Here is a 25571-nt window from a genome sequence, read left to right as displayed (position 1 = left end):
CCGAAGTGTATGGGACACGATGCATAATGTCTTACATAAAGATATGATACTTTACCAAACTTTTGCCATAATATTTTATGTGTCATGTTCTCACAATTCGAACTATGAAGAGGGATGTCGTAATCATAATCGAAATTTTGAGAACACACAATGTATCTTTTGACTGAAAATATTAAAATTTCTTAATCTAAGCTTTAGATTTTGAAACGAAGTATAATATTCTCTCCCTTAATTATAGCAAAACAACTTTTCAACCCATGCAACTTTGCAAATGGAATCTTTGCTTTTCTATAATTAATATTGCTAACTTGCAATACTTGCTATAATAATCATACAATCATAACACTTATGCTCCCACTATCATGATGATTATCATATAAGCACAACACTTATGCTCCCACTAGCCTTGACATGTATTCAGAAAACAAATGAACTTCCAGAAAACAATGCCTATTGAATTTCTGAAATTCATATTTCTAATACCAGATGCTTCGATAAGCCTTTATCTAAGCTTCTTAAACTTATACACCTTTGCCTTAGATAGTTCATATGTGTGTTTAAACAATCTAGAACTTATGTTACTAAGTTCCAAATGTTCAAACTAATTGCCAAATCTCACAATTTGAACTATGGAAAGGGATGCCGTAACCATAATCGAATGTGAGAATACAATTTTCACAATCACTATCTTTTTAAAACCTCTCTTAGTGAAAGCATTTCCTCACAGTCATTTTCATGAAGGAGGGAATCTTATGACACTTAGATTTTATGGTGTATGAGTTCCTATCCATGTGAATTTGCCAAACCAAGGTTTGCGACAAATCCAAACTCATATGGACTGAACTTTCTTAATCTTGATTTCTTGCCTTATGGTAACACGAGTGCCCACCATGTCTTCCAAGTAGTTTAGTAACTTGTCCTTACATATCAATGTACTTTCCATCGACTAAGACTCTAGTATGCATTCAAATGAGAACTCATAGAACTCACATACGCAATTAACTTAATTGGAATGGCACAGAAAACAAGATAATGTCAGTGCGACAAGTTGTAAACCTCAAGTCGTGTGCTAGTGATGATCGATAAGGTTTATTCTTGATTTGTTCTTGAAATTTTTTTTTTTAAGACCATTAAGACTCCCACTGACTCCTTGTCATATAAGATTCTCTTGTCAAGAAACATTTCTTGACAAAGCAAATATTCAAGAGTTAGTGTAGTTCTTATCAAGACAAAACACTTCACACAATTGGTCCTAGTTGGTCTTTGTCTTATCCAAGACATCACAACTTACTAATTTTAAATGTGAAAGAATGAGAAAACTTTTTTCTAAATTCCACATTTGATGAGTGTTATAAACCTACTTAAGACTTTTCACTCAATGTCACAATCTTGACTTTAAGACTTGATATTGGAACGAAGTATGATTGACTTATTGATTTAACCATTTCTACAATTCTTGATTCCTCTTCTTAGACATGCAATTGCACTAAGACTCACTTAGAGGATCAATTGAGACATGATTCTTAATCATTAAGACTTATCATAAAACACAATAAAAGGTACTCTCCCTTCTTCTTAGAATGGAGAAACTTTTATCTTTCTGCCTTCTTGATTCTTCTTATTCATTCTGCTATTGATTGAAACTATTTCAGTTAACTCAGAATTATACTCAATCTTATAAGTATAACCATATTTACTAAACTTTAGTAAATCATGATGAATATCTTTGTCACTCTTGTGGTAGACTTGATCAACATACAACCTAGTGTACTCGATCTCCTAGTCCTTCAATTGACACTTTGCCAAAGAATTAGTCTAAGTTTCCCAAATGTGAAAGTTTTTCATTCATCATGCAATACACATTGCATGATTCCAAGTTTCTGTCCAATTGAAACTTGGGCGATGAGAAACTCTCCCTATTTGTTAAACTTTTGACATTTCCACAAATAACACAATTAAGAATCAAATCCATTATTGCTAATAATAGAAACATTCAAACATCAATTTTTCATACATGCCATCACAAGGATAAATAAATAAGATAAAATCAAAATTCATTTTATTGCGGAAAAAATTTGTCCTTACAATGCAATTCAATTGAAAAACAATGTTATTACATATTTCTTAACAATCTATTCTAACTCCAAGTAGTAGCTCAAGAATCCATTCTTCAAGTAATGCGATCGAAATCCATTTCTTCATGATTAGATTCAGCTCACTTCTTCCCTCAAGCTTCCTCTCTTTTCTTCGATCCTACAAAACATCAAAATGTAATCTTATCACATCATGTATTAAGAATCTAGAATAGGAACTCAAAAGAGTTAGATAATGGATTTTACCTGAAGCAGAGCCATACATCTTGACTCTCCCATCTCTTAGATCTCTCAGGTAGTTAGGGCAACTTCGTCTCCAATGCCCTTTCTTTTGGCAATAAAAGCAAATGGACTCCTTTGGCACAGCACATCGGACAATCACAGACTTAGTTCTTTCTGGACTTCCAATGTTGCCAGTGTCCATTGAAGTTTGAGAGTTTGATTCACCAGACAATTTTGCTTGATTAGCACGCCAAATCATAGCTGATTCAGCAGCTATAAGCAAATAGGTGAGATCAATAAGGGTCACGTCGTGATCCATCATATAGTACTCTCTAACGAACTCACTATATGATTCAGGAAGTGACTGAAGAACCCAGTCAACAGCCAACTCACTTGAAATCTCGACACCCAACATGTTTAACCTATCAATGTGTGTTTTCATCTCTAAGACGTGCGCACACACAGGTTTCCCATCTTCGTGTTTACTCGCCAAAAGGGCTTGAGTGAGCTTGAACTTTTCAAGCCTTTGAACTTGTGGGTCAGGGAGAACAATTGGAGGAGGTGGAGGAAGTGAAGCATGACTCTCATTTCCTTGATCGTATCTCGGAACGTCATCTTCATTTGGAAAGCTTGTTCCATGGGATTTGGGAAGACCATTGTAAGATTCAGACATCTACAAAACGGGAGAAAATTCAAGTTATGTTGATTAGAATTCTTGATGTAACACCCAAATGAAACATCAAGCTAGGATCCAACACAATACTCTACAACCTAGAAGAGGGATGCCGTAATCTAGTTGCAGAATATTTGAAGGTAGGTAAATGACGATTTACCAATTTCCACCATGAAAAACGAAAAAGAAGATTAAGTTTTAAATGAATTGAAACTCCTAGATCTTTTGAGATTCATTGAACTTTTCAATGGCATGTTTAATCTCGATTATGCCCTACTATTTGTGACTGGGATGCCGAGGATCACAAACAAGGTGTGAATAACCATACGAATCACGTGGTGCACCCAATGCTACAATCACCTAATCAATGTGCCGGTTAGCCACACACGCTCCATTGATGTATGACAACAATCGAGTCACCCTTCGCTACCAATGTCATCCCCAAATTAGTGTGCCGGTTAACCACACACGCTCCACTAACGTTTGACAAGGGTACGAAGTGTAATTCCATGGGTTAGCATACAATTTCACATTTTTTCTAAAGTAACTATGATTTGGGAATTTGAAAAAGCATTTAGTTACTTTGTACTTCATTATACTTATAATGGAAGGTTTCTGTCCTATCCTACCCGTTCGGCTAACGACCCTCCACTAGTCAAGAGTGCGGTGGGTAAGAGTGGATACCCATTCAATCGCCATTTTATAGGCAATTTCCTTAAACACCCCTTATAGACTAGCTTCGTGAATGAGGCCTACTAACGGTAAGACTGAATTTTTAGTTATACATATATAATATTAAACTTTTAATGTTATATATAGTATAAGGGTGTATTTTACACTTTTAAAATACTAGGTGGTTTAAATTATACTTTTAATTAACCACAATCATTATGGATTTATTAAATCTCTTTTAGTTATACACTTAATTAATTTAATAAAACCATAAGGGTTTAATTTGAACTTTTCAAAATCAGGGTTTTGGATTTTAGACTTTCAAAATTAACTTTTAATCAACAATTTAAATTCCAAAACTTGAGGGCAAGTTTTGAAACTCTTCAAAACAATTAGGTTTTAATCTCACTTAAAATTTTGAATTTGAGACATTTAAATTAAAATTTTAAATATTAAAACTGTTGATTTAATAATTAGCATAAATTAAACAATTAATTTAAATTATTAAATCACAAGGGATTATCTAGATCATGAGGATAATTACCAATTATACATCTAAGATATCCAAATCCCTTGAATCCCTCTCTAAATCTCGAAAATAAGGGATGGGATAATTCAAGATCTTTAATTACCATATTTAACAATTAAAAGATAATTACAAGATATGGGATTATCCAAATCCCTAAAATTTAGGATCTAACCTTGGGGAAGGAGGTAATTTCGAAATCCAAGGGTTGGAAAACCCTAGATTTCAAAATCTTTGAGGCTAAGGAAAGGATTTGGGAAACCCTAGCAAAAATCGCCATCTAGGGTTTAGCAACCCTAATTGCGAAAAACACCATGCCTTAGGGTTTACATGCCATAAACCCTAATTTGTCAAATTCATAAAACATATAAGCATCAAATACAACTGAAACTAATCAAGGCTCTGATACCACTGATGGGTTTTAGGCATAAGAACAATCTTATGTGCTCATACAAACCCTAATGCTTGGATCTAGGTTTCTCTATTGTACATGCTTTGAATCCAAGACTAATAAACTTAGATCTAACATATTATAAACTGAATTAGGGTTTAGAGAATTACCTTTGATTGTTATTTAGCAATAACAATCAATTCCTTGCTTGGATTGGCCTTAGAAAGCTTAGTGCCTCAAGTGCTGCACCTCTAATGGAGTCACAAACACCATATACAACTTGGATGAAGAGGAGAAGAAGAGAGGCTGCCCAAAAACGGCTGGAAACCCTAATGGAAGTGTTGTCCACGTTTTTGGGGCATAGGGGCCCTTTATATACATGTAGGCTATTAGGGTTTACAACTAGGAAACCCTAATTTGACTGCTTAGGCCCTAAGCAGCCCATGGACTCCTTAATCATATCCCTTGGACGATTTCTAATGGGCTTCCCATAGAATTCGTCCAACCTATATATTATTAGGTGATCCATAGCCCAATTATAATTATCTTATAATTACAACTTCAGTCCCCTAAGTTTAATTAATCTCTTTTAGCCACAAAATTAATTAACAATTAATTCTTGACTAATATTAATTAAACAATATGATTTCTCCTTTAATATATTATTCTCATAATATATTAATAAATCATATTTTAAACCTTTCTCTCCTTAATTCATCCTACATATTGCTATGGTGAAGGCAACCCAAAAGGACCATGCTCATAATCGGGTCAAGTACATACCAAAATAGTTATGGACTTAGACACTAATCCAACACACATAACATTATCAACAACCAACAACATTACAAGTCAACAACCTTTGTTTGATGAAAATTAAAACATTCACTTTAGAAACATAACTTTATGAATTATGAGTTCGATTCACAAATATATAATCAATTTTATAATTCAATTCATAAAGATAACTGAATAGGTAATTCCTTTAGTACTTGTTTTCGTGCTTATAGATGCAAAAACATACATCTATAAGATTATTTTACCTCATTTTAGCACCTCAGAAAAAAATATGAAAACAGAACACCGAAAGAATGAAATATATTTACAACAAATCTGATAAAAAAAATTCACAAAAAACTTGATATGTGAGAAATCAGAAGTCTCAACTAATTACTAAACATAACTACATACTAGCAACCACAAATTATATGTGAGAAGTGTAGATTACCGAAGGTGGGGTCATGGAGATGAAATTAGGGTGTCGACAGGTGGATTAAGACAAGTGGAAGGCGGAAAGGCAGGTGGTAAAGGCAGACGACGACAGGCGGAAGTCAGTTGTGGTCTTGTCGCCATTCGATTGCTAGAACCTAGAGAGGGGTGTAAACTGTGATTAATGAAGACAAATAGAAGGGCATTGGCAGGTTGAAGGCAACTAGTGGCCGGTGAATGTGTCGTCGACGAAGCTGATGAAGGGAATGGTCGACGTTGAGTCTTGGCATCTTAGGTTAGTTAGGTGGTACTATGAGAGAACTGAGAAGTTGATGTGAAGGCTGAAGTTGTATGTATGAAGTGAGATTGAGGAAGGAAAGTAGGAAACCCCAAAATTACATAATCTACTCTCTCTCTCTCTCTCTCTCTCTATATATATATATATATATATATATATATATATATATATATATATATATATATATAACTTGTTTATATTAATATACAAAGGGGGCCCTCGCTGGAATACGGGATGGAAATGCCCACTCCTGACTCCGATCACGAAAGTAAATGGGGTTTAATCTCGCCCCTGCCTCTGCTCTCTCTCCCTATTTTTTTTAAATTAGTCCCGTACGGTATCATAGTCTCACAGGAATGGGGTCCCATGGGGGTTTTTGACATCCTAGCTAAAATGATCATCTAATACACATAACTCGAATGAAAAGGTAATAAAGACTAAAACTTTAACATGATAGGGTGATAATTCATCAAACACAATAAAAGCCAATTAAAATTATCATAAAAGCATGAAATCAACAAATAGGTTTATGGTTCATGATCCCTAACAGAAGTTTAGGGTGATTAACCTATAACTAAAACAGAAGCAAACAAGAAATCAAATGTAAGTAGAATAGACATGATACAAATCTAGCAAACTAAATGAATTGATGATGTTTTGTTTTCAATTCTCTCCAAAACTTGAATGCAAATCTTAAACATAATAAATACCTTTTGTTCTATAATGAGCATAAAATATTAAAATATGATGTAATATATATATATATATATATATATATATATATATATATATATATATATCACTCCCCATTATCATTTCGGTAAAGTGCTAGAGCTTTTTGCAAGATTGTTTCATCGTTTGCACCATTTTTGCCATTGCTGCATCAAGCTCGCAAATATCGTGTTAAACTCCATGACAACTTTGTTGGTGTTCCTCCACTTTGAGTAAATTTGATTTTATTTTTGTAGTCTTCAAGCTTCGTTTTCGAGAGAAAACATCTAGTAACTTTCCTGTAAAAAGTTGGCTCATCTTGGTAGTTCCCGACCTTTGTGTGTTTTGAAACATCTACCAACGCACGAGCCAACGCCGCTTTTCCTCCGGTGTCCAACTCTTGGAAGGTGTCTTTTTTTTTTTCTTGGGTTATGGTTGATGTCGAATATCTTCCAGCACGAAATCCTTTTCGGGTACGACCTCAGGTTGAGAGTTAGTTTCAAATTTGGTTTAGGATTTGAATTGAAATCGCAAGTCGGGAAGTTTGTTAAATGGGTTGAACTCATTTTTCGGTTGAGATTGTACTTAAGATTAAAATTGAAATTGTAGTTGAGATTAAGATTGAGATTGAAATTGTGGTTGGTTATGAATAGGATATAGAGTGTACTATGCACTAGGATAATGGTAGTTTAGGAGGTGCATCACTTTGATTTTGAATGAAGGTAGGTGACGAAGGTGAGTTTCGAATTTGGTTTGTGTTTTGGATATTTTTCTTGCTCGTTCTTGAAGTTTTTGAGTTGGATGGAGAATCTTTTTTTTTTCTTCACAAAATATGGAGATTGTTTGAGTGAAAAGTTGACGGTTGTGTGTTATAAAATAAGATAATTGTTGGTATTTATAAAGATTGTAAAAATGTGAAAAAACAACAATATTTTAGAAAAACAGGTATAAAGTTTGAAATTTCAAAATTATACACTCCCTCTCATCGGTAAGCAACTATCGAGTAGGCCTCCGAACTCGGCATGCTGACTTTGAGGTGCAGTGTTTGCTGAGTCCAACTCGAAATTTGCCAAGTGGGTGTTTAGTCTACTCCTTACAACCTAATAAGCTTAAAAAGTGTTCGACAAACTAATAAACAATTTTAGAAACTTTTTTTTTTTGTTACCTTTCAAAAAATCATTTTGTTGAATAAGTTAAATTGTAACTTTTCAAAAATAACTTATATACCTAAAATAGCTATAAGATAATTATAAATTACTTGAAATATTTGTTGAAAAAAGATTTATCAATTTATAACTATTTAACACCACATAATCTAATCCAAGTATTTTTTTTTAAAAAACTCGTACTATTACTATATAAACTAATAAATATGTTTATAAAAAAATATTTATTAAGTTAAAAATCTAATCCCAAACACCCCTTTAAAAGATTTCTTCGCCATATCCTTAAAAAACAATAGCGGGTTTGAAAAACCAAAATGATTCAAGTCATCTCAAGTTTCAGTACTTCACACATTTGGTCCCTATAATTAGGTTTTAGCCTAGATCCACCCAGTATGGTTTATTTCTCACACCAGGTTTTTTAATTTATGCATTAAACCCCCCACAATATCCTAAACACGAAATTAAGGTTTAAAATAAGAGAAAAGACAATAGTTAAATATTACCTACCTTAATTTCACTCATTGGAAAAATTTTCCAACACTTTAGATATGTCCAATACTTAAATAAGCTAACACTATCACCAAGTTCTAATAGATCTTCCATCTTATAAGTTTCGATCTTGAGATTTTAGCGAATAGACTTACATTAACTTAAATATTTCCCCAAATGGTTAACTTTTAATTCAATATATACTCCCAATGAAATTCGGTAATCACATAATATAACCAAAAGTCACCCTTTATAACAATTAAGGTATTAAGTACAAAATATCAATGTACACTATAAATTTCCAACATACATTAGTTCTTTACTTCTCTTATATTGTGAAACATTGATAAGAGAGATATCTAGATCGAACTATTATTATCATTCATATATTAATCAACAAAATAATAACAATAAGTTTGTAAAATATGTAAAATAAAGTAGTTGTAGTTGGACTAGATAAAACGGGCTAGAGCATCCCAACAATCCATTCGGGGGCCCGATTCGAGTTCTTAGCTGCAACCAAACCCTAGAATCATTCTATAAGTAGAAACGCATAATCAATCAAATCTCATCGCTCTTCTCTGTTTACTATAACATCTAGGGTTTATTGATTAGGTTTTCTGATCGAAGGTTAGATCATTCTGTTATGGTTTTTCCCCATTTTTAATTTTCGATTTGGTTTTGTTCTTATCCAATTTGATCGAATCGTTTTTACTAGGTTTTCAGTTTTTTCATTAAAAGGGCTATGACGACTCCATGTGATAAGGTCTCGTTCGTCGTAATGGTGATGCAAATCACCTTGCCGACCAAACTGTTATATCACCACCCATAAACTGAGTCCACTGTTTTCCTTCTTCCATGAAAGTTTTGCGCAAATCTTTTTCTTTGATTATCATCTGCTTCTTATTCTATGTTCTTAGTGATTTCAGTTTTTATTTTTTTCCCTGAAATTGGCCGATGATTAAATTCTAAATCAAAGACAAGCATATGTCTGAACTAAACCATGTTGTTAAATCTAATCTTCTCTATGAGGCCATTAAATTTTTAACCTTTAATTGTTTTTTCACCAGCCAATGATGATTGTATTGATGTTTGCGTAAGAATGATAAATCACGATTACACAAAATACTGCCTTCCTTCTGAGGCGTTTTGAATTTTTTTTTAATCTGTTTGTGGAAATTGAGAGGTTCAAGTGATGATTTTGCATAGTTCAAATGATACTCTGTGATTAAACATCTTTTTAGTCTTTCGCTCCTATCTGATGAACCCTAAAATTCGTTCCTTTTTATTTATTTATAAGTTTTAAATCGATTGAAAAGGGATAATGACGACTACATGTGATAAGGTCTCGTTCGTCGTAATGGTGATGAATAATCACCTTGCCGACCACTCTGTTATATCACCACCCATAAACTGAATCCCAATTTACTGTTTTTTTATGCTTTTTTATCTGTTTGTTCAATTTCATTTTTTCTTGGCAAGTGATTAAGAAAATCTTACACAATGACAAGCATATGTCTGAATTTATTCATGTTGTAATTCTTATCTATGATGCCTTGTATTCTTATTAGTTTTTCTTGGTATAATGTTTTATTTACATCTTATTTATTTTGTTACTATTTTATAGGTGTTGCATTTTAGGATTGTATTTATGTGAATAATGCAATTATGGTCGTAGTACATATTCAAGACGCCGATGTTAGAAGGTCTTTGTGCTAAGCTTATCATCAGATCTGATATTCAAGACATGTTTTTATATTTATTCTGTAAATCTATTGTGAATAGCTAATGTATTTTTTTGAACCTTTTGTTTTAATATGTATGAAACTACTGCAGTTCTATATGAAACTTTCGCATTATATATGTATATTTAAAATTTTGAATGTCAACAAAGATCCAACATATAGTCACAGTATGGGATTTAGATTACAAATACCTTGATGCATGTTAATTATCCATTTGGTGTAGTGGGGTACTAGTCTTTAATTAGTGTACTTTTTCTATATTCAAACCTCTACATGTGTCTGGTGTTTTGTCTTGATTATTATTTTCTGGATACAGAAAGACAATAGTAAGATCAATGTATTGGTGGAAAGACATGTTATATATTCAATACGTGCATTGTATTTATTTCAAATTGTAACAAGTTTTAAAACTTTGAATTTCATGTATTTGTATGATAATGTTAATTTATGAGATGTTATTGATGATGTCCATGGAACACTTCACAGTTCATTAACTATTTTAGACGATAGACACTATGGTCAATGGATAATGCTATTAGCAGTTGATAACTTCTGTCGTTTCGTGGAGTGCATAGCGTTAAAGTAGATATCGATTGGGCACCTCTATGTCATTAGGCTTGGTTGAATTAGTTACATTGAATAAAAATGTATGAAAATGTATCATTTTTCATAACACATAACACAAGGTAAATAAATATATTTTGGTTTGGTATTATATTTTATTTTATTTTTTTAATATATGTGGATTTATATAAAACTACGGGTGAGCATTTAGACTGGATGAGACCGAACCTGACTCTTGAACCGTACCGTTTCTTGAGAATTTTGTGAACCGTGGACTGGACTGGATGAGTCGTGTCCGTGTTCGGGTCCATGTCCGGGTTTTCCGGTTCTTGGACCCGTTCGTACTCGTTCAAACAAATATGTTGTTGAGTTTGATATTCGTTTTATGCATAACTTGCAAATTTAATTTTCCAAATAAAAGCAGTACAAACTTCATAAACTTATAATCTAATCTTGCATTGGTCTCTTTCTCATATCGTTGTCATCCATATCTAACATGTTTAAAGCTTGTGCAATCTCTATATAAACACTAATGAAAATGTTGTTAGTATTTAAAAAAAAAGTAACAATTGTATAAAAAAATAACAAAAATTGTAATTTTTTTACCCAAAGCTATATCATCATCGTTCAAGATGTTATCAATATTATCAATTATTGGATTTGTAAACTTTCTCACCCAATCTTAGGTGCATAACAAAGCTTCAACTATCAAAGTCGATAAACTAGTCCGATAATTATTTACAACTCTACCTCATGTGCTAAACGCCATGTAACATCCCAAGTTCAGGAATATAAGTTTGGGGTCTTATGTGGAGATAAAGGAATTGACTCGGCGAGTAGGTATCTTGACTCGTCGAGTTAGGGCGGGTTTTTTTGGCCACGTGTTAAGTGACCAACTCGCCGAGTCAGCGGCGTAACTCGACGAGTTGGTGTTGGAAAGAGAAAACCCTAAAATTTAGGGTTTGCACCCTATTTAAAGGATCTTATGTTCTCACCTCATCCTCTTTGTTACCCCTTGAGAGTCAGTAACCCTAAATCGTGTGTGAGCCATTGGTGAGGGTTTTGAGCTTTGGAAGGTGATTCTAGTGAAGGAAGCTTGTAGATCAAGAGGCTAGCATCAAGGAATTCGTGTAGATCCAAAATCTACTTCATCTTGGGCACATTTTGGAGGTAACAAGTCGTTGCCTTGAGCTCTTCCCTTCTAAATCTATTCTTGGATGATGAGTTGGGACTATTTAGCATGTTTGGAATCCATTTCGGGTTTTGGGACTAGATCTGGGGTTGCAACTTCAGATCTAGACTTATCTTGGTCCATGAAGGCATAAAGTATCAACCCTTTAGCTTGTTTGTGAGCATTCTTGCCTTGAACCTTCTCTCTAGCTTATATTGAGCCAAAATCACCTTGCATACATGTAAAGTTGGAAACTTTACGTGTAAAACTAGCCCTAGGAGTCTAGATCTATGAGTTGGAAGCAGTGGGATGGAATGAAATCGTCTGAATGAGGATGACTTAAGTGAACTTGGCGAGTCTGTTCTTGGACTCGACGAGTCGGGTCGCAAACCCTAACCCATCTTGAGTGGTGACTCAGTGAGTTAGACAGGCTAGGACTTGAGGATTGATGAACTCAACGAGTCATGGGGTGACTCGACGAGTTGAGTCGTGATATGAGGTTTTTCTGAGCTTAGGAACTCGGTGAGTCAGTGGGTTGACTCGGCGAGTAGGGTCAATCAAGAAGGCTGACTTTGACCAGGACTTTGACTTTGACCAAGAGTTGACCAGTTCGACTTCCAAGGGTATTCTGGTAATTTGGGCACTTGCAGATATGGTTTCATCAAAATGTTTGGTGGTGGAGTTCGTGGCTGTGATCGGGGGATTTGAACCCACCTCTTCAGTTCTACATTTCAAGGTGAGTTATCCTCACTCTATCAACAGGGTCTAAGACACCAAGGCCGTCCGTTTTTCGGATTTTGTACTTGTACTTGTTTGATGTGGTTATGATCTGTTAGATCAGTATCAGGATAGACAATATGTTGTTATGCTTTTATGATCCGTTAGGATGATGCTATGTCAGTGACCTGGTTTAGGTTGGTATCCTGGTATATAGGATGATACTATGTCAATGACGTGGTTTAGGTCGGTATCCTGGTATATAGGATGATGCTATGTCGGTGACCTGGTTTAGGTCGGTATCCAGGTATATAGGATGATGCTATGTCGGTGACCTGGTTTATGTCGGTATCCTGGTATATAGGATGATGCTATGTCGGTGACCTGGTTTAGGTCGGTATCCTGGTATATAGGATGATGCTATGTCAGTGACCTGGTTTAGGTCGGTATCCTGGTATATAGGATGATGCTATGTTAGTGACCGGTTAGGTCGGTATCCTGGTTAGGATGTTGCTATACTATATGATCTGCTAGATCGATTTGTTTGTCTATGGACTGTTATGTGATTATCTGTTATATGTGCACATGGTTATTTGCTTGATGTTGGGTTGAGGCGGTCCTGCTGTGTGCTGAAGGCCAGCATACCCTACGAGCGGTTCGGATAGACTGTAGGCCCGTATGGCGGTCCAGTCATACCGAAGGCTCGGGATAGATCCAGATAGACTGAAGGCCCAGTGCGGGTGGTCCAGTCATACTGTAGACTCAGAGAGTGGACCAAGTGGACTGAAGGCCTGATGCGGGCGGACCATTCACACTGTAGACCCGAGATGCATGGTTGTTCTATATTTGTTGAAACGATATGATTATGGTTATATGAGGTTGGTATTTTGGGGGTAACTCACTAAGTTTTCGGGCTTACAGTTTTAGTTTATTGTTTCAGGTTCAGCGGATGGTCGCAGGTAAGCGAAGGCGTGACCATACACTTCCTCGATTGACGATTATGATTTTTGGGAACTCTAATGTATAAACTATTTTGAAAACAAATTGTAATAATTGAATGGTTCCAACGACTTAAAAGTTTTAAATTGACTCGAATTTTATGGCTGTTACACGCTAATTCGGACGCCACACTTGAGATTTGTATCGCCAATATGTCTAACAAAAAAAATTAATTTGTAACAACATTAATTTATAAAGAAACTATGAAAGACTAAAAAAGTAATCACCTTTCGCCATCCGAGCAACTGCCGGGAACCTAATCGTGTTTAGTCTCTACCACCCAAGAATTGAAAAATCTTTTTTTATAATTAACTATATTCTCTTTCAAATAAGTTCGAAACTCGTTATCTGTTGGATCCGAGTTGCTACCTCCCGTACAAAGAATATCACCGAAAAAATCGTTATCATCATCAACATCAATGACTTTTTGACTTGCTTCTTGTTGAGTAGTGGCGTAGTCAAAATTTTATTTTACGGTAGGCTAAATAATTTACAATGTATAAATGAGATATATGATCTAAAGTTTTGAATTAGGGTAGGCCAGATAATTTATAAATTATGAACGAGAAATGTGATCTAAAGTTTTGAATGGGACGAATTAATTCATTATATATATATATATATATATATATATATATATATATATATATATATATATGGAAAAGTGAATATACCCTTAAGGGTATATAGGTATATAGCTTACATACCCGATGCTTAAAACGACATCGGATCGCTAATTTGCGTAGTCCTTTGGTTATTTGCGTATCTGACTTTTGTTCCAATCTGATTCCTTAAAACATGAGAAGTGTCGAATCCTTGCTGATAACACTCAGGTTCAAGCGTTTGATTTTTGTTGATTCACCATTGAAGGCTCCATCGTTTGATTTTTTCTGATTCACTATCGATTTACACCAGAGATTGCGTGATTTTGGCTTCGTGATTTTTGCGTCAGTTCTCGTAAGTCGTATGCATTGATTTTCGATTTTCCTTGATTTCATGATTGTATTCGATTTTCGTTGATTTTGTTTATGCACGAATTTTCGAATCTTATTTAGAATCGAGGTATCTTCTTATATCTTCTTTGATTTTTTTTCTGCCTAATCAGGTCACAGGATGAGGCTTCTTTATTTCATCTTCTTCAGTTTGTTCTTGGTGTGCCTTTTGTTCTGAATTTGCCTTAGGTAAAATTAAACTAGATTTATAGTAATTTCCTTACACTAAAATTTGTGAAATACCAGGTGAATTCTTTGGTAATTTTTGTCTTTTATTCTTTTCAAATATAAATTTGTTGATAATGTACACCAAGTGTTTGTTTAAATGCTTGAGTGAAGTTTTGTTCACATAAATATCAATTTTAGTAGCCAAGCGACCAGTGATCAACAAGGGTATAGATTCACACTTTTACCCCTGTTGGGTTTATACAATTCCTTCTTGGATTTTGAGTTGTGTTGATTTCACTCATAGAATCCGGTATCTAGTTTGTGGTTACATACCATGTGTTGTTCACAATTTTTTTTATGTCCAACAGGTGTTCAATTATCATTTTTTATCAGACACAAAGAACAGGACTAATAAGTTCTTTTGACCCAATTGTATACTTGAAGCTACAGTTAGCCTTTCCTTTTTTGTTTTAAAGTGCCCTCTACCATTTGAATGGATTTATTATTTATCATGTACACCTTCATACCAAAAACCTCATAATGTTAATATGCTTGATTATTCTCCTAGCGAATTTAAACCACAAGCCTTCGGTCCCTCATTTTTGTTATCATGTGAGCACTTGTTTTTTTTCCTAACAATTTAATAAATAAATAAATAATGATTCAATTTTTAATATATATGTTTGTAATGTGAGTGCAGGTCAGCTTTTGGTCAACACCAAAAAAGTTGCTTCACATCAAATCATAAGAGAAAAGTTTTTGGCATTGAATGGTTTGTTGTTATTTATTATAGCATGCCTAAATGTTGAATGGTTTGTTGTTGCTATTTTTGGTGGAGGTTCTTATAATTACCCTGTTACATCACCCAATTCTTGTAAATTTGATAGGTTATTGTGCAGATATAGATCAACGCCTCCAAGTTTATGAGTTTCTGACTTTGGGATCACTTGAAGATCATTTACACGGTTAGATATATGTCAGTATTCTTTAACCATTTTTTTTGAAATCCATAAATGTTAGTACCTTTATCAAGTGTTTCCTTTTGGGCTTTCGTATTAGGTTGAATGGATAAAAAATGAAAATTACACTAAGGGTTTGGAATGTTGATCATATTTTAGCTTTTGTACAACCATTCTTTATTCTTTATACCAATTTATTTTATGCAGATGATTACCATTGAAAGATCTTGGGTTGCACGTGGATACCAAAGAAGCTGAAGAGTGTGTTAAATGATGTAATCATGTATTAGTTAGGACATAACTTTTATAGTTTTTAGACGAAATTTATATGTTGACAGAAAGTGTATAGAAAATAGTATTGTTTTTGGTGGATTGACTTGAAATAACAACCTACTTTTCTTATTTATTCAAAATACCAATGTACTTATCATATTTTCGTTTTTACCCCCACAATAGCGCCATAATTTCGTTTTTAACCCACAATAGCATCATAATTTTGTTTTTCACCTACAATAGCATCATATTTTCGTTTTTCACTCACAATAACATCATAATTTCGTCTTGACACATATTTTCAGTTTTGACCCATTATGGTCACATACTTTCAGTTTTACCCAAAAATACCCTCATACTTCCGTTTTTTCACAAAATATCGTCATAGTTTCGTTTTTTTTCACAAAATACCCTCATACTTTAGTTTTTTCACAAAATACCATCGTAATTTCGTTTTTTTTCACAAAATACCCTCATACTTTTGTTTTTTCACAAATTACCATCGTACTTTCATTTTTTCACAAAATACCCTCATACTTTCGCTTTTTTCACAAAATACCATCGTACTTCCGTTTTTTTTTTCACAAAATACCATCATACTTTCGTTTTTCACCAAATATCATCGTACTTCTGTTTTTTTTCACAAAATACCCTCATACTTTCGTTTGAAACACATAGTGGCAACCAAATTTCAATTATAATCACACAAATCATAAACAATCAACAAATTTCATTCGAAAACATTAAAATTGTTAAGAAGTATCAATAACTTCTAGATTATTCATACACTGTTTGTGTCTAAACATGAAAAAGGTGCAGTTAACCAAAAAAATGTCAAGAAGCAACTAGTTTTTCTTTTGCTCACAGAAATAAAGACATCTCATCGTTATGTCTCTTGCAACGATTCATCCGCCTGATACATGAAAAAAAATAAAAAAGTGTTAATATAATTATTAGAGTTGTCAATCAATAAAATTAAGTTATTTATATAATTACCTTTCTTTTTGAACAACTAGTAGCATAATGACCCAATCTTTGACAGTAAGAGCATGTTTGTTTTTTAGGGGCTTCCAAAGAAGACTTGATTCTACTTGCAAGTTTAGGACACCCTTTTGTAGTAGTTGGACCAAGAGGATCACAGACAGATAACTGTGGTATCATATCTACTTGTGAAACTCCCATACAAAAACTTTGAGATGCATTCTCCAAAGACACAGATTTCTTTCGGTTTGCTTGATCATCTAAAAGATTTATCAACATCGAATTGAGTTTTTGTATCTCCGAAGGGGAGTCCCTTGATTGTTTAATTAGTTTAGTAAAATTTGAACGCACACAAAATAATGTGTAGGCACTAACTCCATTTTCATTATTAATTTCTCCAAGTCTGATACTAACACTACCTAATTTGTATCTAGCACCAAGGGTCCATCGCGGTAAAATATAATGACTCGGCAGTTCTTGAACATACTTCTTCTTCATCACGTATAAGCTATGCTTGCATAAAATCTCATTTGTCTCATACATAGAACAAGAACATGTGACACTGACTTGATTTAAAGAACGAAAGGTAACAATACGCCAATATTTTTTATCAACGTCCAATTGCCCAACTTTATATGTGCTTTCTTCTATAGTTTTTGTTAGAGTATTGTGACTCAAATTGGTAATAGCTTCGGTCCATTCTTTTTTGAAAGTATCAAACATCTTTCTAGTATAACATTGACCAGCTTTTGCTTCGATTGGATGCACCGAAGAAAGAACCGGCATTGAGTTCATAGTCTTAAAGTCTTCATCTTCTTCGGCAGCCCTTCGTGACTCAACTGCTTTGTCGTATTGTACAACAAAATCATTTAGCATGGTCCTCGAGTTAACAAATCCATCAAAAAATGAATTGATACTCTCACTTCGTCCGGTTGTGGTCATACCAGCAAAGAAAATATCCTTCAAGAAGGGTTTAGCCCAATGTATACGTTGGTTATACATGTCACTAATCCAACAATTGCTTTCTAGTTCATACTTAATACGCATATCTTCCCATGTTGCTTCAAATTGTTCAATGGTGTCACTATTTACCCATTTTCTATGCGTTTCTTGAAAATCACTGTAACGGGAAACATACGATCGAAGGTGCTCAGTTTCATGCTTCCTGATACGTCATGAACAAAAGCGATGTCGAGTATTTGGAAACAATTTTTTATTGCATTACCCATAGCTTTGTCTTGATCGGTAATAATTGCATTCGGTTACTTGCCAAACATACATTTGAGGTAATGTTCAAATAACCATTCAAATGTCTCTTCCTTTTCATTTTCAAGAAATGCTCCACCAAAAAGGATAGACTGTCCATGATGATTCAACCCAGAAAAGGGAGCAAAGGGCATCTTGAATTTGTTAGTCATATAAGTGACATCAAACACAATAACATCTCTGAATTTTGTATATGCATCTCTTGATCTACCATCAACCCAAAAGATATTTCTAGGATACCCATCATCAGACAAATCCACGACAAAATACTGGTCACTGTCAACTAATGTTTTATCTTGAAAATGTTTTATAACTCCATAGAACTCCTTTCCTCTATGTTGTTTTCGATGCTCAGATAAGACATCAACACATTGCTTTGAAGTAACATCAGATATATTTGAGGTTTTCATTGTATTAACTGCCTTTTTAATCTGAGAAGGTTTCAACCCTGCTTGACCAAATTGCACCATAAGAGATTTACCTTCTATTGAACGGTGGAAATTGCTATGAGATCGATGCTTGATTACCTTCATTGGTGTCATGGTCAATTCATGATTGTGTGTGTCATTAAATAAGTCCACCAACCATTTTCCATCCTCCTGTCTTGTAATTCGAAGCTTTGCTTGACATCCAGTTCTAACATCTCTACGACGTTTTTTCTCATTTCCACTTGAATCATTGTTGTCTACCCATTTGAAACCTTCTTTGCAGCATACATAATACTTCCGATAAGGCTCATTTGTTCTTGTGCTTTTAACCATATCATCTTTACGTATACCAAAACCATGTAAAAAGGAATAATCGTTATAAAATGTATATGCTTCATCGGGCGTATCGAAAACCTTTCCCAGTATCCTTTCAACATTATCTTCATCTTCGTCAAATTCAATGTTCACATCGAAATCGTTACATTCTTCAGATTCACATGTTTCTTCAATGAAATCATTTGTGTCGACATTTTTATTTATATACGGTTCTATAGTCAGATCAGTTGCTTCGGTTTCAAACATCATGGCCTTCTCCATTCTTTCTTGCTGCAAAGCATATAAATAAAACAATGTGTTATTCATCACACATAACCAATTTTATTATTTTTTTAAGTTAATATATGGATCCAAATAATTTGTGGATACATGTGCATATAATGTATCAATGATAAGTTTAAAAAAATGTTTGTATGTTTAATTTATAGGACCTTCTAATTGTTTAAAAAATAATAATAAAGTTGTCATCAAATGTAATATTACACAGAAACTGTCATCGACTTCTCCTTGTTTTTTTTTTCATTGATTTAATTCATTAGTAGGAATAGGAATAGTACAGATACATTTAAATGGTCAAATAAAAAATGAAAAAATGCTAAAAGCAAGCAGCTAGCACTAACGAAAGCACAATGTAACAAGAGAAAGTTACAGATAAACAAAACTTGAACAATACATAAACTATGAAAACAGAAACAGAATGGTGACAACTACTATGAATTTTTCCATAATACCTGAATAGTCAAGCCTACGATTCATCACTTTTAGGTATAAAACCATTATTTTTTATTTCTTTTGTCATAATGGAGATGGATATTTAATTGATTATTTATATGATTTGCAACTAAGGAATCTGGTGTATTCTAACTCAAAACATGATGTATATCTCACATCTAACTACTCTGTTATGCATTGGTGATCATATCTTACAATCTAACTGAGATTCTTTGATGGACTATGCATAAACCTTAAAACTTTGTTGACTGGAAATCAATATCTAAACTGATATGTGAATTTACCTTCTTTGGTTTTTCTATGAACTCTGATTGCTTTGAATTCCAATTTATTTGATTTCTTTTTTTGTGATCGTATGACAAAACGTTTTTGTTTCACAACCAGGCTATCATTGAACGAAATCGATCATGGAACAGGATGAGCTAGCACAACAATGTTTGCACGAAACCAGTTAATTGAATTGAAACTTCTTTTTATGCGAATTGCGATTTCTATGAAATCGTGTTTTGGTTTAGTCGAAATTGCGATTATATGAAATCTTTTTTTGTTATTGTTGATTTTTTTCACAGCGATTATTATCTAATCATTTGAAAAAAAGGAGAATCGATTTCTATTTTATCAGGAATAAGGAAACGTAGAATTTTGGTGGGGTGGGCCAAGGCCCACCATTGCCTCTATGTGGTTACGCCACTATTGTTGAGATGATCCACCATTGTCAAATCGTTTCAAGTAGGTCATAAATAAATTCTCCATCCTATTCTTAATCTCTCGGACCATTTGACGTGCTTTTATGTCTATATCCGTGGGGGTCAATGGCGGTTCCATCACTTCCATGTACGCGATCAATTTTTTAAAGGCATGTAACAAAAAAGGTGATTTGGTGGTAGGATCAAGTAAAACTGCAAAGTACATAAAATCGTTCATCTTGTTGTATGCACCCCAATACTTGTCGTATTTCTTCTTCATGTCTTTTACCATTTCGAGAAACATTGGTTTGGTTGACCAGTTTCTTAAATGTATGTCCACATCTAAGACTTCTCGGATAAAAAGATTTACCAAAGGTTTTGATGTAGCCGAAACAAGCTCTGTTTTTGTCTTGAATCTTTCAAAGAACTTCACCATTTCGGTTACAACTTCAAAGTCATAATTTTCCGGTACTCTACTGATATTCCTTTCATACGATTTATTTGTCAAAGATACATAAAATTCAGAATTATAGTATAAAATAATATCTAAAAAGATGAAAATTTTCAGCTTTGATAGCTCAACTTTGAAAGACAATAACTCATTGAATATAATACCAAAATTAACAAAATTATAGTCTAAATTCATCTACAAACTGTAAAATAAATGTTGGAAAAAAACGTGTGTCAATCCAACTTAAAACGAATGAGTTATAGTTGTTTAAATAATCCCACAAATTACAAAATATTTAAAATGTTGCTGAAAAGCTAAAATATAACTTAAAAATAAATATTACCTCTTATGCCAAATTCCATAAATGCCTCTCGTAACTGGTATGCGGACTTCAATAACTCGAAAGTCGAGTTCCATCGGGTAGGGGTGTAACCATATAGAAACTTCTTCGTTTGTAAGCCACAATCTTTCACTGCCTTCTTGAACTTGTTTATTCTTTGTGGTGACAATCTAATATATCATACCCCCTTTTGGATACACTCAACATGATAGTTTTGGTATATTAGTCCATCCTTTACGATAAGGTTTAAAATGTGGCCATACACCTAACATGGAAATGTTTTCCACCATCGTAAAGATTGGGTAACTTTTTGACTAAAAAGTCAATTGCCTTGTCGTTTGTAGCAGTGTTGTCCAAGGTAATGGTCATGACATTTTTCATTGCCCATCTACGAATACAATCGAGTAATTCTCGGCCCATATCCTCTCCCTTATGGCTATCTATCTCCCTAAAGTTTATAATTCTCTTGTACATTATCCAATTCTCATATATGAAGTGAGCCGTGACCACCATGTAAGTAGTCATTTGATAAGAAGATGTCCAAGTGTCTGTTGTCAATTGTATAGCGGTGTTTGGGTTACTTAAAAATTGAACCGTTTTGGTTCTTTCTTCTATGTAAAACTTGGAAACATTTTGGGATATCGTATGTCTAGATGGCAACACGACCTTAGCATTAAGTGTGTTGGTGTATTCCACAAAAGCCTCGTTTTCAACGAACTTGAAAGGTAGTTCGCCTACCACAAAAATGTTAAGTAATGCTTTTTTGAACCTAGCGTCGCTGTGTTTCCATGTTTTAATACTAGTATCCCCATTTGACTCCTTCTATAGATTCAATTTGGTTTGAGTTTGATCTTGTAGTTTATCTGAGTTTTTTTGACACCTACCTACGTGTTTGAGTAAATTAGAAGTTCCGTTTCTTTCCACATCCGCCTTTAGTAGTCTTTCACACCAATGACATTTTCCATATCCTCTTTTGACACCACCATCCTCTTCTATCATAACTTTATCAAATGTATCCCAACAAGAGGATGTTTCTTTGCCACTTGTTTTTTTTTTGCGACTTGTTTTCGTTTTCCCATTTGTTCTTTTTTGTTTGTTAAAATTTGGTTGATCATCTTTTGCCGAATCGTCAACTAAATTAATTTGTGGTGTATTCTCAATAAATTCATCTTCATCAACATTCGTAACCTAGTTTACATATAGTCACAACAAAAATATTTTCACAATTAATCAACAAAATATAGCAACATAGTTTATAACGTTCAACAAAAATTAACCAACTTCAACCAAAAGTCTTAACCCTAGTTTACATACAAGCACAAAAAAAACTTTTTGACAACAAATAACCTAAATATAACAACATACTATATGATATTCAACAAAAAAAAAATTAACAAAAATCAATAAAAAAATCGTAACCCTAGTTTACATATAGTCACAACAATAACTTTTTCACAATTAATCAACAAAATATAGCAACATACTTTGTAACTTTCAACAAAAATTAACAAAATTCAACCAAAAATCATAACCCTAGTTTACATACAATTACAAAAAAAAAAAAAAAAAAAAAAAAAAAAAAAAAAAACTTTTTGACAACAAATAACCTAAATATAACAACATACTATATGACATTCAACAAAAATTAACAAAAATCAACAAAAAATCATAACCCTAGTTTACATATAGTAACAGTAATTTTTTTTTTTGACAAGAATTCAACTAAATATAACAACATTCTTTGTTAATTAAAAAAAATACCAAAAAAGAACCAAAAATCATTACCCTTACTTGAGTTTCATCATCATCATCTCCAATCCAATTAGCATTCCGACTTTTTGATTCCATTACTTCTAAATTGACACTTGAGTAGTTGAGTTTCACAAAAATCGATTTTCACTTGAGAGAGGGAGAAGCGATCGTTGAGACTTGAGAGAAGTAGGAAGGAATAAAATCTATAAAATTGAGACTTGCCACCTGCGAGATTGGATTGAGACTTGGAGAAGGGTTACGCACTTGCGTCCGAGCTAAGATTTTGATGATCGAATTGAGTGATCTTTCTTTCATTCTTTGCGTCATACGTTGTTATGGGAAAGGAATCGTCGACGCCTCAAAGCCAAAGCCTACTAAATTGATTTTTTAATCGTGTCTAACCGGTTCTAAACCCGGTAAAAACCGGACCAAACCGGGAAAAAAACAGACCGATTTTAATCTTAGAACCGAGAACCGGCTCGGGGGTCCGAAAACCGGTCCGGTTCACCGGTGCGGTCCGGTCCAATTGTCCAAATGCTCACCCTTATATAAAACTTATGGTTGTGTTTTTTTAATGTATTTGGAATGATTCTATAAGTTGTTTTATGTATACTTTTAATGTTTGAAAGTATGGACGTCAAATTCTTGATTTATGTAGTATGTATATGTGTGTTTATGTGTGTAAGAAAATACGAAAAAAATACATAAATCGGTTGGCCTGGCGGTCGAACCGGGAACCGGTCACTATGTCGGCTCAACTAAAAAATTGATTTTTTAAACATTGGTAGAGGCATTTGTATGTGTTTGTTTCAAATGTATTGATTTTATTTTCCAACGATGTTTAAAACTTATTGTAAATTATATTGTTTTCAAACACTATGATTGTCATTGTCTTTAACTTTTGCAATGAGACTCTTTGTACTGTCGTACATCGTGTTTCTGTTTTAGCGGGGTGTGACACTTTGTGTTCATGCACAAGTTTTGGGCAATATTAAGGACTTAATGGAATTACGTTTGTAGATCTGGCTGTGGGATAGAGTCCTACTGGATAGAGTTGGAAACTTTATCCATTAAGTCATTGTAGAGAACTAGATCTAAAGTTGTGGTTTTAGATCTGTAAGGATTAAACACGTAATGAAGATTTTTTACATTCTGCTAGAAACCAAGATGTGGCCAAGGGTTTGCCATGACGTGGTGGTTCTCAAATGATCGACTATTTTGTCAGTGAATTGCACCCTTCTTACCTTCCTCTCTAATATCCACTACTATTTCCATATGGGGATGATGGTTATAGTGTTGAAATTCTTCATAGAGGTGTTACATTTACAAACAATAGAAAGTGGGCGAAATGTACAATGAGAGATTTTTTTCTTATAGAATTCAAGACAGGGATCATTCATTCTTACTGATTCTTAATTCAAAAAGGTCGTTTCAACAATTTTTGGTAGATGCGTATACTATGATTGAAACTGATAAATTACATTACACAACATGTTCTTAGATGCGAGTCTTATGATAATTTACGTAACTAAAAAGCTCAAGGAACTACAAATATCTCTAACGTCGGACAATGTGTGATATACCTCCATCCTTTACTAGTTGTGCATATTATATACTGCATAAATATTTGGATGCCTTGTCGCTATTTAATGGTTTGGATATTCTGATTTCTTCATAACCTTTACGTGTAATCTCAAATGGCCCACTTCAACCAAAAGACAAACCTGATATACTATGTAGGTTGTTTAAGATCAAACGTGATGCATTTATTAAAGACCTAAGGGAGAATCACATTTTCGGCATAGTTCAAGCAGGTATTTCAAAATTATGTTTTTTCATAATTTATAAAATTTTATATTTTTTATATTTTTTGCTTACGGTCTAACAATATTTTATTTTGTGCAGTATATTTTGCAGTTGTTTATACAATTGAATTTCTTAAAAGAGGTATTCCACATAGTCATATATGTCTATTCATGCATTCTGACTATAAGCTACCCAATGTTGAATTTATCGATCCGATATTTCTGTCGAGGTACCAAAGCGGGTGTGAAATTGGATAATAGAAACGTTGTCCCTTATAACAAATATCTATTTAAAATATATCATGCACATATTAATGGTGAATGGTGCAATCAGGGCTCTTCTATAAAGTATTTATTTAAATACATAAACAAGGGACCTGATAGAGCTACGATTGTCGTTGTACAAAGCAACAATGACTGTGATAATAATGATGCGGTCAATGAAATAAATGAATATTATGACTGTAGATATTTATCTGCATGTGAAGCATCATGACACATTTTTAAATATGATGTTCATTAAAAGTATCATTTTGTGGTTAGACTACCTTTCCATCTTCCTAGTCAACAACAAATTGTATATGGGGAAGACGTTGATATTGATAATGTGCTGGACAAACCTTTTGTTGCTGCTTCAATGTTCACAACTTGGATGGAGTGTAATGCAATTTATCGTCTTGAACGAAAACTCATGTATGTTAAATTTCATACAAAGTTTGTTTGGAAACGTGGTGATAGGATTTGGAAGCCAAGTGA

The 25571-nt window shown here is 33.7% G+C and overlaps 1 long non-coding RNA gene and 4 other non-coding genes across 5 annotated transcripts; all 5 read left to right on the top strand.

Annotated features, from left to right (window-relative positions):
- The first annotated feature begins 8925 nt into the window (after positions 1-8925).
- On the top strand, positions 8926-10362 carry LOC145070432 (uncharacterized). The gene is made up of 2 exons (XR_013689946.1): positions 8926-9080; positions 10078-10362. It is a non-coding gene; the product is annotated as an uncharacterized LOC145070432 (long non-coding RNA).
- LOC145071747 (small nucleolar RNA Z43) lies at positions 9191-9291 on the top strand. The gene has a single exon (XR_013690756.1). It is a non-coding gene; the product is annotated as a small nucleolar RNA Z43 (small nucleolar RNA).
- On the top strand, positions 9519-9597 carry LOC145071769 (small nucleolar RNA U83). The gene has a single exon (XR_013690776.1). It is a non-coding gene; the product is annotated as a small nucleolar RNA U83 (small nucleolar RNA).
- On the top strand, positions 9634-9720 carry LOC145071741 (small nucleolar RNA snR60/Z15/Z230/Z193/J17). Its single transcript, XR_013690749.1, has one exon. It is a non-coding gene; the product is annotated as a small nucleolar RNA snR60/Z15/Z230/Z193/J17 (small nucleolar RNA).
- LOC145071745 (small nucleolar RNA Z43) lies at positions 9770-9871 on the top strand. The gene has a single exon (XR_013690753.1). It is a non-coding gene; the product is annotated as a small nucleolar RNA Z43 (small nucleolar RNA).
- Positions 10363-25571: the final 15209 nt, after the last annotated feature.

This window comes from Lactuca serriola, chromosome 8, assembly GCF_051521515.1.
Source record: "Lactuca serriola cultivar US96UC23 chromosome 8, Lser_US96UC23_V15, whole genome shotgun sequence".
NCBI classification, from domain to species: Eukaryota; Viridiplantae; Streptophyta; class Magnoliopsida; order Asterales; family Asteraceae; genus Lactuca; species Lactuca serriola.
The sequence above is the reverse complement of the archived record's forward strand: the minus strand, read 5'-3'. Positions and strand labels throughout refer to the sequence as shown.